At 50.5% G+C, this 15781-nt stretch overlaps 1 protein-coding gene across 2 annotated transcripts in view; it reads left to right on the plus strand.

Moving 5' to 3' along the window:
- Positions 1–6824: 6824 nt before the first annotated feature.
- Positions 6825–15781, plus strand: part of BCORL1 (BCL6 corepressor like 1) — a 203831-nt gene continuing 194874 nt past the window's right edge. Inside the window, exons 1-2 of one of the 2 annotated variants that reach the window (XM_068249975.1) lie at positions 6825–6869; positions 7600–7728. The gene's annotated coding sequence lies outside the window, so the exon portion shown is untranslated. Of the gene's footprint in view, positions 6870–6993; positions 7068–7599; positions 7729–15781 lie in introns of those variants that run through there. The other variant, XM_068249976.1, reaches the window with a different exon arrangement.

Genomic DNA, 15781 nt, shown 5'->3' on the forward strand with positions numbered 1-15781 from the left:
CTGAAGGCAACCATACTAGCTACTTATACTGGGGGCACCTATACATGGCTACCTATACTGGGGCACCTATACCTGGCTGATCTGTACTGGGGGAAACTATACCTGGCTATCTATACTGAGGACACCTATACCTGGCTACCTATAGTGGGGGCACCTATACCTGGCTATCTATAGGGGGGGCACCTATACCTGGCTACCTATAGGGGGCACCTATACCTGGCTGATCTGTACTGGGGGAAACTATACCTGGCTATCTATACTGAGGACACCTATACCTGGCTACCTATAGTGGGGGCACCTATACCTGGCTACCTATAGGGGGGGCACCTATACCTGGCTACCTATAGGGGGGCACCTATACCTGGTCACCTATACTGGGGGCACCTATACCTGGCTACCTATAGGGGGGGCACCTATACCTGGTCACCTATACTGGGGGCACCTATACCTGGCTACCTATAGGGGGGGCACCTATACCTGGCTACCTATAGGGGGGGCACCTATACCTGGTCACCTATACTGAGGGCACCTATACCTGGCTGACCTGTACTGGTAAAACTAGTAGAGATAAAAAGACACAAGGACACCGGCAGCCCGATATCGTGTATTATCGTTGCGTGAGCTGGTTTTATTGTAGTAAAAATATACTCACAATTCTGGGTTGCTTTTAAGGCAACCACCATCAGAACATGTGGAGAAGTACCGTCTCCACTCGGCCTTGTCGGTCGCCGCTCCCGGAAAAAATACCACTATATAGGTACGGTGGTATAACCCCACGTCATGAGGTACTATTTAGTGTAAAACACTGTGGGAGGCACCCTTAAGTTTCAAGATATATAGTACAACATCAATTAATCAAAGGTAAGCGTAATGCGTCTTACCTGGTACGAAGACTCATACACATTAAAGTAGTAGGAATCGAATTTCTTTAAAGCACTAGGGACAACGCGTTTCGCGACCACAAGTCGCTTTTTCAGGTCAAATAACGTGCTGTATGCTAAAGATGAACAGCGTGGGCGCCCACTGGGGGCAACTATACTATATAATGACATCACCACTCCCCCCTCACATACATACAGGGAGCACAGTGATGTCATCCAGGTAATCCACTGCAGGCCTGCAGGGCCGCTTTCACTTATGCACAAGTACTGTCACCAGCAAGGTATGGGACTCGATCCCTCAGCTTGGGGTAGAGCATAGCTCCCAGCTGTCCCTCTTTGGGAGCCCTGTCCCTCTGTCCCTCTTTCCTCCTCATTTGTCCCTCTTTCAGGACTTTGTCCCTCTTTCTATGTACATATATATATACAGGGAGTGCAGAATTATTAGGCAAGTGGTATTTTTGAGGAATAATTTTATTATTGAACAACATCCATGTTCTCAATGAACCCAAAAAACTCATTAATATCAAAGCTGAATATTTTTGAAAGTAGTTTTTAGTTTTAGCTATTTTAGGGGGATATCTGTGTGTGCAGGTGACTATTACTGTGCATAATTATTAGGCAACTTAACAAAAAACAAATATATACCCATTTCAATTATTTATTTTTATCAGTGAAACCAATATAACATCTCAACATTCACAAATATACATTTCTGACATTCAAAAACAAAACAAAAACAAATCAGTGACCAATATAGCCACCTTTCTTTGCAAGGACACTCAAAAGCCTGCCATCCATGGATTCTGTCAGTGTTTTGATCTGTTCACCATCAACATTGCGTGCAGCAGCAACCACAGCCTCCCAGACACTGTTCAGAGAGGTGTACTGTTTTCCCTCCTTGTAAATCTCACATTTTATGATGGACCACAGGTTCTCAATGGGGTTCAGATCTGGTGAACAAGAAGGCCATGTCATTAGTTTTTCTTCTTTTATACCCTTTCTTGCCAGCCACGCAGTGGAGTACTTGGACGCGTGTGATGGAGCATTGTCCTGCATGAAAATCATGTTTTTCTTGAAGGATGCAGACTTCTTCCTGTACCACTGCTTGAAGAAGGTGTCTTCCAGAAACTGGCAGTAGGACTGGGAGTTGAGCTTGACTCCATCCTCAACCCGAAAAGGCCCCACAAGCTCATCTTTGATGATACCAGCCCAAACCAGTACTCCACCTCCACCTTGCTGGCGTCTGAGTCGGACTGGAGCTCTCTGCCCTTTGCCAGTCCAGCCACGGGCCCATCCATCTGGCCCATCAAGACTCACTCTCATTTCATCAGTCCATAAAACCTTAGAAAAATCAGTCTTCAGATATTTCTTGGCCCAGTCTTGACATTTCAGCTTGTGTGTCTTGTTCAGTGGTGATCGTCTTTCAGCCTTTCTTACCTTGGCCATGTCTCTGAGTATTGCACACCTTGTGCTTTTGGGCACTCCAGTGATGTTGCAGCTCTGAAATATGGCCAAACTGGTGGCAAGTGGCATCTTGGCAGCTGCACGCTTGACTTTTCTCAGTTCATGGGTAGTTATTTTGCGCCTTGGTTTTTCCACACGCTTCTTGCGACCCTGTTGACTATTTTGAATGAAACGCTTGATTGTTCGATGATCACGCTTCAGAAGGTTTGCAATTTTAAGAGTGCTGCATCCCTTTGCAAGATATCTCACTATTTTTGACTTTTCTGAGCCTGTCAAGTCCTTCTTTTGACCCATTCTGCCAAAGGAAAGGAAGTTGCCTAATAATTATGCACACCTGATATAGGGTGTTGATGTCATTAGACCACACCCCTTCTCATTACAGAGATGCACATCACCTAATATGCTTAATTGGTAGTAGGCTTTCGAGCCTATACAGCTTGGAGTAAGACAACATGCATAAAGAGGATGATGTGGTCAAAATACTCATTTGCCTAATAATTCTGCACTCTGTATTTCTCTACTAAAAAAATGTGTTTGACTGTAAACTTTATCCCCATCCTTTACATTGATATGTTACTAATTGTAAAATGTTAATATGAAGGAAAATGAACCAGGATAAAGAGGACCAGTGTGGTTTGAATTATAAAACAACATATTTTTCTTATGAAATCTTTATGGTATGCGTGACTAGGGGTGTGTTGGGAGTGTCATCAGGGGTGTGGCAGGGGCGTGGCTTAAGTGTCCCTCTTTCTCATCTCATAAAGTTGGGAGGTATGGGGTAGAGTTCTGTGCAGACACGTCGATAGCCTATAGAAGAGGCGCAGGTTCTGTTGCTATGGTGAGGGGGAGGGATGATGCGTGGCACGTTGTGTTGCTATGGTGAGGGAGAACGCGTGGCACGTTGTGTTGCTATGGTGAGGGGGAGGGATGATGCGTGGCACGTTGTGTTGCTATGGTGAGGGAGAACGCGTGGCACGTTGTGTTGCTATGGTGAGGGGGAGGGATGATGCGTGGCACGTTGTGTTGCTATGGTGAGGGGGAGGGATGATGCGTGGCACGTTGTGTTGCTATGGTGAGGGAGAACGCGTGGCACGTTGTGTTGCTATGGTGAGGGAGAACGCGTGGCACGTTGTGTTGCTATGGTGAGGGGGAGGGATGATGCGTGGCACGTTGTGTTGCTATGGTGAGGGAGAACGCGTGGCACGTTGTGTTGTTATGGTGATGGAGGAGGGACAATGCGTGGCATGGTGTGTTGCTATAGTGATGGGGGAGGGACAATGGGTGGCACATTGTGTTGCTATGGTGATGGAGGAGGGACAATGGGTGGCACGTTGTGTTGCTATAGTGATGGAGGAGGGACAATGCATGGCATAGTGTGTTGCTATGGTGATGGAGGAGGGACAATGGGTGGCATGGTGTGTTGCTATAGTGATGGAGGAGGGACAATGGGTGGCACATCTATGACAGTCGCCGGTAGTATCACGGTCTGCCTCAGGTTTGTGGTCTGCCACATAGTCTATAATCAATGTATGCGCCTTGATGTAGCGGATTCAGTCTCATGCCTCTTATGTGTGTATAAACATCCTGGACCTCTCCTTGGTACAACGCTGGTCTGAGACGACCGGTTTCGCCACTTTCTCGCTGGTCTGAGACGACCGGTTTCGCCACTCTCTTAGGGCTCATCTGAATATCTGGATGGGTTACCAAGCTAAAAACACAAACCAAAGAGAAGACTTCTTTCATTTCCCAGATGTGGCCTGGCTGGTTGCTTCTGCCCTGGATGAATCTCTCCCCTGAATGTCACCCGGTTCCCATACGTTTCTGGAAACGCACGAAAACGCAGGAACGGACATGCAAACGGATCCAATGTTAAAAATCGCTTGGCTTCCATTTGGTATTTGTAACGGATCCGTTATCTACGTTGCAGTAAATGGAACCCAGAATCCTGACCTGCTGTGTTTTGATCGGATAGCAGATGTGTTTCCCATCTGATGGAGCGGACGTTGAACTGGTTTCCTCCAATATGAATGGGCCGTTTCACTGCGTTCCAAGTGGGAAGCGATCGTCAGCGTGATAACGCGGTGCCCTGACAGGGACATATTCACACCTCTGAGTTATCTTACTGCACTTTCCTCAGTGTGTTTCTGGATAATGTGATAACAAGCAATCTACATGCTATGTATCGTGAGCATGACAACAGGCATTGGGGTGTGCATTGCGGTATGTCCGTGTTACAGCCATTACCGCCATTACACAACGCACACAGTGTAAGCCTCATACAAGAGTTGGGGAACGCGTCTGCAAGAGTCCTCCTCCGTCACGTGACCTCCGTGGGAAACAATTCCCATTGCACGATTTTCTAATGAGTTGTCTTACGATGAGCAGAATCGGGCCAGATTGGACTGGATAATTTCATCACATTTGGCAGTAATCTATTCACCTTGCCAAACAGTAAGCATTGCATAGTGTATGGCTGGCTTACTGGAGACTGAGAGGTCCAGTATGATACTTGACCACCGAGTATTATCATCTGCAGAACCTTATTGGCTGCTGTGTGTCTAGCTTCAAGGGACTGAGTGGTTCAATATGATGCTTGACATTGTACCAGATACATCGGATCATCTGCAGAACCTTATTGGCTGGTGTGTGTCGACTTCACGAAACTGAGTGGTTCAATATGATGCTTGACATTGTACCAGATACATCGGATCATCTGCAGAACCTTATCGGCAGGTGTGTGTCTAGCCTCATGTGACTGAGTGGTCCAATATGATGTTTGACATTGTACCGGATACATCAGATCATCTGCAGAACCTTATCGGCTGGTGTGTGTCTAGCCTCATGTGACTGAGTGGTCCAATATGATGCTTGACATTGTACCAGATACATCGGATCATCTGCAGAACCTTATCGGCTGGTGTGTGTCGACTTCATGAGACTGAGTGGTCCAATATGATGCTTGACAATGTAACCGATACATCGGATCATCTGCTGCACATTATCTGCTAGTGTGTGCCTAGCTTCACTAGACTGAGTGACCAGCAAGTAACAGATCACCTGCAAAACATTATACGCTGAGACTGAGTGGTCCGATGCGATACTTGACGGGCAAGGAATGGATCATCCGTAGGACATTGTCTGCTGGTGGACTAACAGATGATGAGATGTTGGACCTCAGGAGGACAAACATGTGGGTAAGAAAGTGAGCGAATGTTGGATGGAGAGTGAACACACAAACCGTATTCTGAGACTGGCACCTTCAGGTATTCTGGGAAGATGGCCACTTGGGCATGGGGTCAATCTCTGGGTCATTTCTCTGATGGTAAGAGCGCCTTAGGTTGGAGGGAAATAAACAGCACCCATTCTTTCACAAAGAGACCCCTGACACCATGACACGTCTTATCAACGTGGCCAGCTAGGCATTAGGCGTGTCTTTTGAGAAGGAACGAGTTTATCAGCAAGAAATGTTGTCAAAATGGCTTTATAACTTGGTGAGCGCACCTTAGATAGTCGGAGAGTGGACAACCCCTGACGATTTACAACCAGATCCTGTGGCTTCCTCCATTCGTCCAGAATATCAAGGTGGTCAACCAAATATCGGGTGGATCATTCCAGGAGCTTTTCAGGGAGTAAAATGCTCACATGTATGAATAAACTGGGTAGTTTTTCGACGGTGAGCGTCCGTTGGAGGGTGGATAGTACACAACCCGGGGAATTTCATAAATAGACCTTGGAGACTGGTGTAGTCAGATATTTCAGCAAGCTGCTCCCCCAAACATCACCCAATTTCTCAGCGAGGAATCAGGTTTTGTTTTTTTTTATTATTGAACTTTATAGACTGCTTATGTACAGTAAATACGGAGACATTACAACGCTACACATTGTTACATGATGGGCTTTAAATGGTTTCATGAACCGGGTAATTTTTCTAGCATCGTTAGATCGAATGTGAATACGCAACATCCAGCCCTTTAGAAAGAGACCCCCTGAGACCCCCAAGGCTGGAGAATCGGTGAATGTTATCGTGGTGGGGGGAAGAGGACTCCTGTCTGCGGCAGGAATTTGTCCGATACTTGTCCCTACTCGTTTCGGGGGCTGTAGAGGTTGTGAAATGTGTAGGGCTGACGCCTTGACCTGCTCGCTACTCCGACATACTGCAAGGTGCGCGTCGCGCAGCGCTGTACGCCATGGCACGCTCTCCCCATCCAGGGAACGGACCTCAGCCCTGACAGATAACAGGAATACGCCAGCCCCTTTCGCAGGGAGGTGACATTGCCTGCAAGTCCCAGCGACTCCTCCTGCTCTCAGCTGCTGCTCCTCTGTGCGGCCTGGGGCAGTTCTCAGGAGCTGCTGGGAGGAGGCTGCCCAGTCGCTGAGCCCACAGCAGAGGGATGAGGGGGAAAATGGGAGGAGGAGGAGGAGAGAGACAGGGAGGGAGGGGGAGTCCCTGGTGAGTGTTTCAGGGCTTTGGCAGAGGGAGACAGGAAACAGAGCTGTGAAGTCAATGGAGAGGCAGGATTCTAAGCAAGTGACAGCCAGCCTTTATTATTATTATTATTTGGTTATTATTTGGGGTGGGGGTGGAGCAGTGTGGCCGTGTCAGGACAGGTCAACCTGCGGCCAAACCTAGGGGCAGGGCGAGGAAGGCGAGGGCCAGCGTCTGAGGAAGGGGCTGCCTCCGGGGGGTACGACAGAGGCAGACGGGACTCCGGCATCCAGCAGGTACAGCGGAACTTCCTGCGCTGGAATGGACAGAGTAGAACGGGGCGGCAGAAGTTTGCACGGATCCCCCAGGCGCAGACGCGAGCGAACGTTCCGCAGTGGTCCCGCTCGTCGTTACCACGGCTCCCGTACACGACTGGTTAATCCCGACGCTCTGTCTGCGAGGGATGGATGCGAGAAATGAGGGGGCAGCGCATGGATGTTAATTGCAGCGAGAGGGGCGCGTGTGACAGGTGCTGCCTCCAGCGAGACGGTCTGCGGGGTGACAGGTGCGACGTACGGCCAGGAAGTGACAGGTGCGGGCTGCGGGGACAGGCTGTGCCAGCGGGCGTCACGTTCCTGCCGTGTCACTGAGCGCGGGGTGCCCCAGATACTGAGACGGGGAACTTGGGTGGGAGGGGACGGTGGGCAGGGTTTAGCGGAGGGATTGTCGCTTGGCCGCACTCGCAGGGCTCCGGCTGGCTGCGGCGGGGACCAGGTGCCGATAGATTGCCATTTTCATCCGCTTCTCTTTCTTTTCTCCCCCGTTTAGCTGCCCTTGAAATGATCTCCAGCCGACTTTGACAACTTTTTGGCTCGCCGACTTCTTCACAGCCGATTGTCTCTGGCAGAATGGGAGCCATTGTCCGGAATCTGTGATACGACGCGAGGAGACCGTCAGGTAAGGTGGGGGGTATCGGGGGGACACAGGGGCAGAGAGCGATCTGCCATACAAACAATTAATCGCTCTCTGCTGTCTGAGGTGACCGATAACGGGACACACGCGGGCAGAGAGCGATCCGCCACACAAACAATCGATCACTCTCTGCTGTCTGGGGTGAACGATAACGGGACACACGGGCAGAGAGCGATCCGCCACGCAAACAATCGATCGCTCTCTGCTGTCTGAGGTGACCGATAACAGGACACACGGGCAGAGAGCGATCCGCCATACAAACAATCGATCGCTCTCTGCTGTCTGGGGAGACCGATAACAGGACACACGGGCAGAGAGCGATCCGCCACGCAAACAATCGATCGCTCTCTGCTGTCTGAGGTGACCGATAACGGGACACACGGGCAGAGAGCGATCCGCCACGCAAACAATCGATCGCTCTCTGCTGTCTGAGGTGACCGATAACGGGACACACGCGGGCAGAGAGCGATCCGCCACGCAAACAATCGATCGCTCTCTGCTGTCTGGGGAGACCGATAACAGGACACACGGGCAGAGAGCGATCCGCCATACAAACAATCGATCGCTCTCTGCTGTCTGGGGAGACCGATAACAGGACACACGGGCAGAGAGCGATCCGCCACACAAGCAATCGATCGCTCTCTGCTGTCTGAGGTGACCGATAACGGGACACACGGGCAGAGAGTGATCCGCCACGCAAACAATCGATCGCTCTCTGCTGTCTGGGGAGACCGATAACAGGACACACGGGCAGAGAGTGATCCGCCACACAAACAATCGATCGCTCTCTGCTGTCTGGAGCGACCAATAACGGGACATACGCGCAGATAGCGATCCGCCACGCAAACAATCGATCGCTCGCTGTCTGGGGCGACTAATTTATTGCATCTGCTGTCAATCGGCTGGCAGATCTCGCTCTATCTCAGCAGCTGCCAACCATTCGACTGTCCCAATCATGCCTCCCCTCGATAAGCCACCCAATTACAGGTTATCGATTGGCAAGGTGATACTGACCCTCAGACAGATCTTTCCGGATTGGTCGCTGTCGGGTCACTATATCTGATCGCTGCTGTCCGTCCATATCCTGTCACTATCGCAGGCCCACTTCTCATGTCCGCTAAAGTATGGAACACCTGATGCCGCCTCACCCCTGATAAGCTAAGGCAGGGGTTCTCAAACTGGGTGCCGCGGCACCCTGGTGCGCCTGAGCACCTGCCAGGGGTGCCTCGGCGTTCATCCCCATCCTTTGGGGGGTGCTGCTGAATAAGGGTCGTAACAGCATTTCAGTAGTTATTTTTGCCGAGGGGTGCCTTGAAAAAAATTTCAGAGCCTTCAAGGGTGCCCTCAACCGAAAATGTTTGGGAACCACTGAGCTAAGGACTCTCATACCACACACGTCTCAATTCTCAGTCTTTTCAATATAACAAACACTGAGTCACTGAAATGTGCTGCTGTACAGAGTCACTGAGATTTGGTGCTGTGCAGAGAGTCAGTGAGATTTGGTGCTGTGCAGAGAGTCAGTGAGATTTGGTGCTGTGCAGAGAGTCAGTGAGATTTGGTGCTGTGCAGGGAGTCAGTGAGATTTGGTGCTCTGCAGAGAGTCAGTGAGATTCGGTTCTGTACAGAGAGTCAGTGAGATTTGGTGCTGTGCAGAGAGTCAGTGAGATTTGGTGCTGTGCAGAGAGTCAGTGAGATTTGGTGATGTGCAGAGAGTCAGTGAGATTTGGTGCTCTGCAGAGAGTCGCTGAGATTTGGTGCTGTACAGAGAGTCACTGAGATGTGGTGCTGTACAGAGAGTCAGTGAGATTCGGTTCTGTACAGAGTCACTGAGATTCGGAGCTGTACAGAGAGTCACTGAGATTCGGTGCTGTACAAAGAGTCAGTGAGATTTGGTGCTCTGCAGAGAGTCACTGAGATAGGTGTTCTGCAGAGAGTCAGTGAGATGTGGTGCTCTGCAGAGAGTCAGTGAGATTTGGTGCTCTGCAGAGAGTCGCTGAGATTTGGTGCTGTACAGAGAGTCACTGAGATGTGGTGCTGTACAGAGAGTCAGTGAGATTCAGTTCTGTACAGAGAGTCACTGAGATTCGGTGCTGTACAGAGAGTCACTGAGATTCGGTGCTGTACAGAGAGTCAGTGAGATTTGGTGCTCTGCAGAGAGTCACTGAGATAGGTGTTCTGCAGAGAGTCAGTGAGATGTGGTGCTGTACAGAGTCAGTGAGATTTGGTGCTGTGCAGAGAGTCAGTGAGATTTGGTGCTCTGCAGAGAGTCAGTGAGATTCGGTGCTGTACAGAGAGTCACTGAGATTTGGTGCTGTGCAGAGAGTCAGTGAGATTTGGTGCTGTACAGAGAGTCAGTGAGATTTGGTGCTGTGCAGAGAGTCAGTGAGATTTGGTGCTGTGCAGAGAGTCAGTGAGATTCGGTGCTGTGCAGAGAGTCACTGAGATTTGGTGCTGTGCAGAGAGTCAGTGAGATTCGGTGCTGTGCAGAGAGTCACTGAGATTCGGTTCTGTACAGAGAGTCACTGAGATGTGGTGCTGTACAGAGAGTCAGTGAGATTCAGTTCTGTACAGAGAGTCACTGAGATTCGGTGCTGTACAGAGAGTCACTGAGATTCGGTGCTGTACAGAGAGTCAGTGAGATTTGGTGCTCTGCAGAGAGTCACTGAGATAGGTGTTCTGCAGAGAGTCAGTGAGATGTGGTGCTGTACAGAGTCAGTGAGATTTGGTGGTGTGCAGAGAGTCAGTGAGATTTGGTGCTGTGCAGAGAGTCAGTGAGATGTGGTGCTGTACAGAGTCACTGAGATGTGGTGCTGTACAGAGTCAGTGAGATTTGGTGCTGTGCAGAGAGTCAGTGAGATTTGGTGCTCTGCAGAGAGTCAGTGAGATTCGGTGCTGTACAGAGAGTCACTGAGATTTGGTGCTGTGCAGAGAGTCAGTGAGATTTGGTGCTGTGCAGAGAGTCAGTGAGATTCGGTGCTGTGCAGAGAGTCAGTGAGATTCGGTGCTGTGCAGAGAGTCACTGAGATTTGGTGCTGTGCAGAGAGTCAGTGAGATTCGGTGCTGTGCAGAGAGTCACTGAGATTCGGTTCTGTACAGAGAGTCACTGAGATTCGGTGCTGTACAGAGAGTCACTGAGATTCGGTGCTGTACAGAGAGTCACTGAGATCTGGTGCTGTGCAGAGAGTCACTGAGATTTGGTGCTGTGCAGAGAGTCAGTGAGATTTGGTGCTGTGCAGAGAGTCAGTGAGATTTGGTGCTGTGCAGAGAGTCAGTGAGATTTGGTGCTGTGCAGAGAGTCAGTGAGATTCGGTGCTGTACAGAGAGTCAGTGAGATTCGGTGCTGTGCAGAGAGTCAGTGAGATTTGGTGCTGTGCAGAGAGTCAGTGAGATTTGGTGCTGTGCAGAGAGTCAGTGAGATTTGGTGCTGTGCAGAGAGTCACTGAGATTTGGTGCTGTGCAGAGAGTCACTGAGATTCGGTGCTGTGCAGAGAGTCACTGAGATTCGGTTCTGTACAGAGAGTCACTGAGATTCGGTGCTGTACAGAGAGTCAGTGAGATTTGGTGCTCTGCAGAGAGTCACTGAGATAGGTGTTCTGCAGAGAGTCAGTGAGATGTGGTGCTGTACAGAGTCACTGAGATTTGGTGCTGTGCAGAGAGTCAGTGAGATTTGGTGCTGTGCAGAGAGTCAGTGAGATTTGGTGCTCTGCAGAGAGTCAGTGAGATTCGGTGCTGTACAGAGAGTCAGTGAGATTCGGTGCTGTGCAGAGAGTCAGTGAGATTCGGTGCTGTGCAGAGAGTCAGTGAGATTCGGTGCTGTGCAGAGAGTCACTGAGATTCGGTTCTGTACAGAGAGTCACTGAGATTCGGTGCTGTACAGAGAGTCACTGAGATTCGGTGCTGTACAGAGAGTCAGTGAGATTTGGTGCTGTACAGAGAGTCAGTGAGATTTGGTGCTCTGCAGAGAGTCACTGAGACCTGGTGCACTGCAGAGAGTCAGTGAGATCTGGTGCTGTGCAGAGAGTCAGTGAGATCTGGTGCTCTGCAGAGAGTCACTGAGATCTGGTGCTGTGCAGAGAGTCAGTGAGATCTGGTGCTGTGCAGAGAGTCAGTGAGATCTGGTGCTGTGCAGAGAGTCAGTGAGATCTGGTGCTGTGCAGAGAGTCAGTGAGATCTGGTGCACTGCAGAGAGTCAGTGAGATTTGGTGCTGTGCAGAGAGTCAGTGAGATCTGGTGCTGTGCAGAGAGTCAGTGAGATCTGGTGCTGTGCAGAGAGTCAGTGAGATCTGGTGCTCTGCAGAGAGTCAGTGAGATTTGGTGCTGTGCAGAGAGTCAGTGAGATTTGGTGCTGTGCAGAGAGTCAGTGAGATGTGGTGCTGTGCAGAGAGTCACTGAGATTTGGTGCTGTGCAGAGAGTCACTGAGATTTGGTGCTGTGCAGAGTCACTGAGATCTGGTGCTGTGCAGAGAGTCAGCGAGATCTGGTGCTGTGCAGAGAGTCAGTGAGATCTGGTGCTGTGCAGAGAGTCAGTGAGATGTGGTGCTCTGCAGAGAGTCAGTGAGATCTGGTGCTGTGCAGAGAGTCACTGAGATTTGGTGCTCTGCAGAGAGTCACTGAGATTTGGTGCTGTGCAGAGAGTCACTGAGATTTGGTGCTGTGCAGAGTCAGTGAGATCTGGTGCTGTGCAGAGAGTCAGTGAGATTTGGTGCTGTGCAGAGAGTCACTGAGATTTGGTGCTGTGCAGACAGTCAGTGAGATCTGGTGCTCTGCAGAGAGTCAGTGAGATCTGGTGCTGTGCAGAGAGTCACTGAGATTTGGTGCTCTGCAGAGAGTCACTGAGATTTGGTGCTGTGCAGAGAGTCAGTGAGATCTGGTGCTGTGCAGAGAGTCAGTGAGATCTGGTGCTGTGCAGAGAGTCACTGAGATTTGGTGCTGTGCAGAGAGTCACTGAGATTTGGTGCTGTGCAGAGAGTCAGTGAGATTTGGTGCTCTGCAGAGAGTCAGTGAGATCTGGTGCTGTGCAGAGAGTCACTGAGATTTGGTGCTCTGCAGAGAGTCAGTGAGATTTGGTGCTGTGCAGAGAGTCAGTGAGATCTGGTGCTGTGCAGAGAGTCAGTGAGATCTGGTGCTGTGCAGAGAGTCAGTGAGATCTGGTGCTGTGCAGAGAGTCAGTGAGATTTGGTGCTGTGCAGAGAGTCACTGAGATTTGGTGCTGTGCAGAGAGTCAGTGAGATCTGGTGCTGTGCAGAGAGTCAGTGAGATCTGGTGCTGTGCAGAGAGTCAGTGAGATGTGGTGCTGTGCAGAGTGTCAGTGAGATTTGGTGATTTGCAGACAGTCAGTGAGATTTGGTGCTGTGCAGAGAGTCAGTGAGATGTGGTGCTGTGCAGAGAGTCAGTGAGATGTGGTGCTGTGCAGAGAGTCAGTGAGATCTGGTGCTGTGCAGAGAGTCAGTGAGATTTGGTGCTGTGCAGAGAGTCAGTGAGATGTGGTGCTGTGCAGAGAGTCAGTGAGATGTGGTGCTGTGCAGAGTGTCAGTGAGATTTGGTGATTTGCAGACAGTCAGTGAGATTTGGTGCTGTGCAGAGAGTCAGTGAGATGTGGTGCTGTGCAGAGAGTCAGTGAGATTTGGTGCTGTGCAGAGAGTCAGTGAGATGTGGTGCTGTGCAGAGTGTCAGTGAGATCTGGTGCTGTGCAGAGTGTCAGTGAGATCTGGTGCTGTGCAGAGAGTCACTGAGATCTGGTGCTGTGCAGAGAGTCACTGAGATTTGGTGCTCTGCAGAGAGTCACTGAGATCTGGTGCTGTGCAGAGAGTCAGTGAGATCTGGTGCTGTGCAGAGAGTCAGTGAGATGTGGTGCTGTGCAGAGTGTCAGAGATTTGGTGATTTGCAGACAGTCAGTGAGATTTGGTGCTGTGCAGAGAGTCAGTGAGATGTGGTGCTGTGCAGAGAGTCAGTGAGATGTGGTGCTGTGCAGAGAGTCAGTGAGATCTGGTGCTGTGCAGAGAGTCAGTGAGATTTGGTGCTGTGCAGAGAGTCAGTGAGATGTGGTGCTGTGCAGAGAGTCAGTGAGATGTGGTGCTGTGCAGAGTGTCAGTGAGATTTGGTGATTTGCAGACAGTCAGTGAGATTTGGTGCTGTGCAGAGAGTCAGTGAGATGTGGTGCTGTGCAGAGAGTCAGTGAGATTTGGTGCTGTGCAGAGAGTCAGTGAGATGTGGTGCTGTGCAGAGAGTCAGTGAGATGTGGTGCTGTGCAGAGTGTCAGTGAGATCTGGTGCTGTGCAGAGTGTCAGTGAGATCTGGTGCTGTGCAGAGAGTCACTGAGATCTGGTGCTGTGCAGAGAGTCACTGAGATTTGGTGCTCTGCAGAGAGTCACTGAGATCTGGTGCTGTGCAGAGAGTCAGTGAGATTTGGTGCTCTGCAGAGAGTCAGTGAGATCTGGTGCTGTGCAGAGAGTCACTGAGATCTGGTGCTGTGCAGAGAGTCACTGAGATCTGGTGCTGTGCAGAGAGTCAGTGAGATGTGGTGCTCTGCAGAGAGTCAGTGAGATGTGGTGCTGTGCAGAGAGTCAGTGAGATTTGGTGCTCTGCAGAGAGTCAGTGAGATCTGGTGCTGTGCAGAGAGTCAGTGAGATCTGGTGCTGTGCAGAGTCAGTGAGATTTGGTGCTCTGCAGAGAGTCAGTGAGATCTGGTGCTGTGCAGAGAGTCACTGAGATTTGGTGCTCTGCAGAGAGTCACTGAGATCTGGTGCTGTGCAGAGAGTCAGTGAGATCTGGTGCTGTGCAGAGAGTCAGTGAGATCTGGTGCTGTGCAGAGAGTCACTGAGATTTGGTGCTGTGCAGAGAGTCACTGAGATTTGGTGCTGTGCAGAGAGTCAGTGAGATTTGGTGCTCTGCAAAGAGTCAGTGAGATCTGGTGCTGTGCAGAGAGTCACTGAGATTTGGTGCTGTGCAGAGTCACTGAGATTTGGTGCTGTGCAGAGAGTCACTGAGATCTGGTGCTGTGCAGAGAGTCAGTGAGATCTGGTTCTGTGCAGAGAGTCAGTGAGATCTGGTGCTGTGCAGAGAGTCAGTGAGATTTGGTGCTGTGCAGAGAGTCACTGAGATTTGGTGCTGTGCAGAGAGTCAGTGAGATTTGGTGCTCTGCAGAGAGTCAGTGAGATCTGGTGCTGTGCAGAGAGTCACTGAGATCTGGTGCTCTGCAGAGAGTCAGTGAGATTTGGTGCTGTGCAGAGAGTCACTGAGATTTGGTGCTGTGCAGAGAGTCACTGAGATCTGGTGCTGTGCAGAGAGTCAGTGAGATTTGGTGCTGTGCAGAGAGTCACTGAGATTTGGTGCTGTGCAGAGAGTCAGTGAGATCTGGTGCTGTGCAGAGAGTCAGTGAGATCTGGTGCTGTGCAGAGAGTCAGTGAGATGTGGTGCTGTGCAGAGTGTCAATGAGATTTGGTGATTTGCAGACAGTCAGTGAGATTTGGTGCTGTGCAGAGAGTCAGTGAGATGTGGTGCTGTGCAGAGAGTCAGTGAGATGTGGTGCTGTGCAGAGAGTCAGTGAGATCTGGTGCTGTGCAGAGAGTCAGTGAGATTTGGTGCTGTGCAGAGAGTCAGTGAGATGTGGTGCTGTGCAGAGAGTCAGTGAGATGTGGTGCTGTGCAGAGTGTCAGTGAGATTTGGTGATTTGCAGACAGTCAGTGAGATTTGGTGCTGTGCAGAGAGTCAGTGAGATGTGGTGCTGTGCAGAGAGTCAGTGAGATTTGGTGCTGTGCAGAGAGTCAGTGAGATCTGGTGCTGTGCAGAGAGTCAGTGAGATTTGGTGCTGTGCAGAGAGTCAGTGAGATCTGGTGCTGTGCAGAGAGTCAGTGAGATCTGGTGCTGTGCAGAGAGTCAGTGAGATCTGGTGCTGTGCAGAGAGTCAGTGAGATCTGGTGCTCTGCAGAGTCAGTGAGATCTGGTGCTGTGCAGAGTCAGTGAGATCTGGTGCTCTGCAGAGTGTCAGTGAGATGTGGTGCTGTGCAGAGTGTCAGTGAGATTTGGTGCTGTGCAGAGT

Source organism: Hyperolius riggenbachi, chromosome 8 (assembly GCF_040937935.1).
Source record: "Hyperolius riggenbachi isolate aHypRig1 chromosome 8, aHypRig1.pri, whole genome shotgun sequence".
NCBI lineage: Eukaryota > Metazoa > Chordata > Amphibia > Anura > Hyperoliidae > Hyperolius > Hyperolius riggenbachi.